Here is a 2,500-nt window from a genome sequence, read left to right on the forward strand (position 1 = left end):
TATTGCCAAAGTGGTTAGAAAATCTTTCTAAGTGGCCATCTAATCACAACAGGGTTTGCATCTAGAACAAAAGAGGTTATTGTGCCTCTCTACTCATCACTCATTAGATCGATCATAGAATACAATGCCCCATTTGGGATGTACTTTACAAGACATCTGCAACAGCTAGAAAGGCCACAAAAGTACCTCACTAAGAGGATTACTGGCCTCAAACAGATGCCCTATGCAGCCCGACTCAAGAAACTCCAGCTGTACTTGGTTGCATACCACTGAGTCAGAGGTGATCTCTGCCTGACATACAAGACCATGTTCAACCCAGAATTGATGGACATGCTCCACCTAAAAAAAACAAATCCCAGAGAGTCACATGGTCTAGAGATATAAACCTCACCACAATTAAAATAGGACATGCTAGAGGGATAGATTACTATCCGAGAGACTCCCCATGCTTTGGAACAGGATTCCAATATGTATATATAAATATATATATATATATATATATATATATATATATATATATATATATATATACATATATATATATATATATATATATATATATATATGTATGTATGTACACCTGAATATTTATTGGTAATATATCTATATATTGTTGTATACATATATGGATCTCCTACATCTCTCTCTCTCTCTCTCTATGTATTTATATATATATATATATATATATATATATATATATATATATATATATATATAGAACAAAGATTATGATGGAAGGAGGTAATCCAGTTCTATAAAATATACTGTGAAAATGTATACGAAGCAAAGAATAATCCAAAATATATAAAATTTTCAACTATTTTAATATTAAAAGAACGTGAGCACTTTCACGGACACACAAATCCGCTTCCTCAGACGTTATACAATACACTCCACAACTAGCTGCATATATACCAAAGCCTGTTAATTAATTAGCCTCAATAATACAAAAAATTGTAATTACTAAAAACAAATAAAATACTTTGTTATCTTAAAGCCCTAGCTTTAAGTACAGGCTTTAGTAGGAGGAGGCACACACACTTTCAAATAGTTGGTTGCTGATACAAAAATTAGTTTTATTTTATAAAGCACTATACAAAGTTTTTAAAAGTTTCTTAATTCTCTTTGATTAATTATGCATTGAATGGGTTTGAATGTTGCCATAGATATTATTGTTTTAAAGTTCATTATATACTCTGTATTTATTACAATTTGATAATTAATTGATTAATTAATTGAGGCTAATCAATTAACAGGCTTTGGTATATATGCAGCTAGTTGTGAAGTGTATTGTATAACGTTTGAGGAAGCGGAATTGTGTGTCTGTGAAAGTGCTCACATTCTTTTAATATTAAAATAGCTGAAAACTTTATATACTTTGGATTATTATTTGCTTCATATACATTTTCACAGTATATTTTATAGAATTGGATTACCTCCTTCCATCAGAAGCTTTGTTTTATTCATACTTTTTTGGGACATTTGAATTGTTTGTGGGATTCTGAAATATATACCAGTCCTTCCTAATTGCACATTGTCTCATCCCTATTGTAAACTGGCTGTAAAGAAGTGTATGCTTGAGAAAACATCCTAAAGCCATACAGCTGAGATGGCTTACTGGTCAATTGTATTGGTTGCGGTGTGTAGTGTCCAGGGTTTCAAGACCTGTAAGAGCTGTTGTTTTATTGCTAGGCAGAACAAGGACTGTTGGATAGAGAGTGGTTAAGGCAGTTTTTATCAGCTTTAAGTGTGTTTGAGTGGGTTTGTGTGATGGTAAGAGGTGCTAACATATATTTAAATGAAAAGGTGCTTGCATCGTGTACCAGTGCATAAATCTGCATGGCATTTACATTTAAGCAATGCTTACACCTGCTAAGCCTAGCTGAGCCCTGTGAACCAGTGATCACATTCCAATATGATAAAATAGCAGGGTAATGACATCTTTAATAAGTGTATTTAATTCCCTGTACATAACCTGCTTCTATGTGCTGTCATTACAGTAGCAAGGGATGTAAGTATACTGTATGGGATACCTGAGTATACATGGGTAGTGCCACAATCTTTTCTCTTTGGATTTGTTTCATGCATGGGTAATATCCCAGGTTATATGCAGTCAACCTTGCATGTTACACCAGCTACAGTGCACTGGTTGACAGAAATAGTTTAACGCATATTGAATCATTACGTTAGTACCTTTAACAGTGTTTTTTCAAGTAAGAGTAAATAGCAGATTGTAGTACTGGAACCATACACCCCTGCATGCAAAGCTGGACTCTGAGTACTGAGTATCTTATTCTTGGTGTTTGAGCTGTTGTTTATATGTATCGCTTATTGAGTATTAATCTGATATGTTGATATTAACTGTAGACTACTATGTTTTCTGGACATGTCATTGAGGGCTGCTGTCATCTAGTAATGGCATACCTTTCAGTTTCAGATATGTATCTTTCAAAACATTCATTCTAATGCATAACCTGTTAGCTATCTACTTTCTGTCTGT

Source organism: Protopterus annectens, chromosome 6.part1 (genome assembly GCF_019279795.1).
Source record: "Protopterus annectens isolate FY-2018-M chromosome 6.part1, PAN1.0, whole genome shotgun sequence".
Lineage (NCBI taxonomy): Eukaryota > Metazoa > Chordata > Ceratodontiformes > Protopteridae > Protopterus > Protopterus annectens.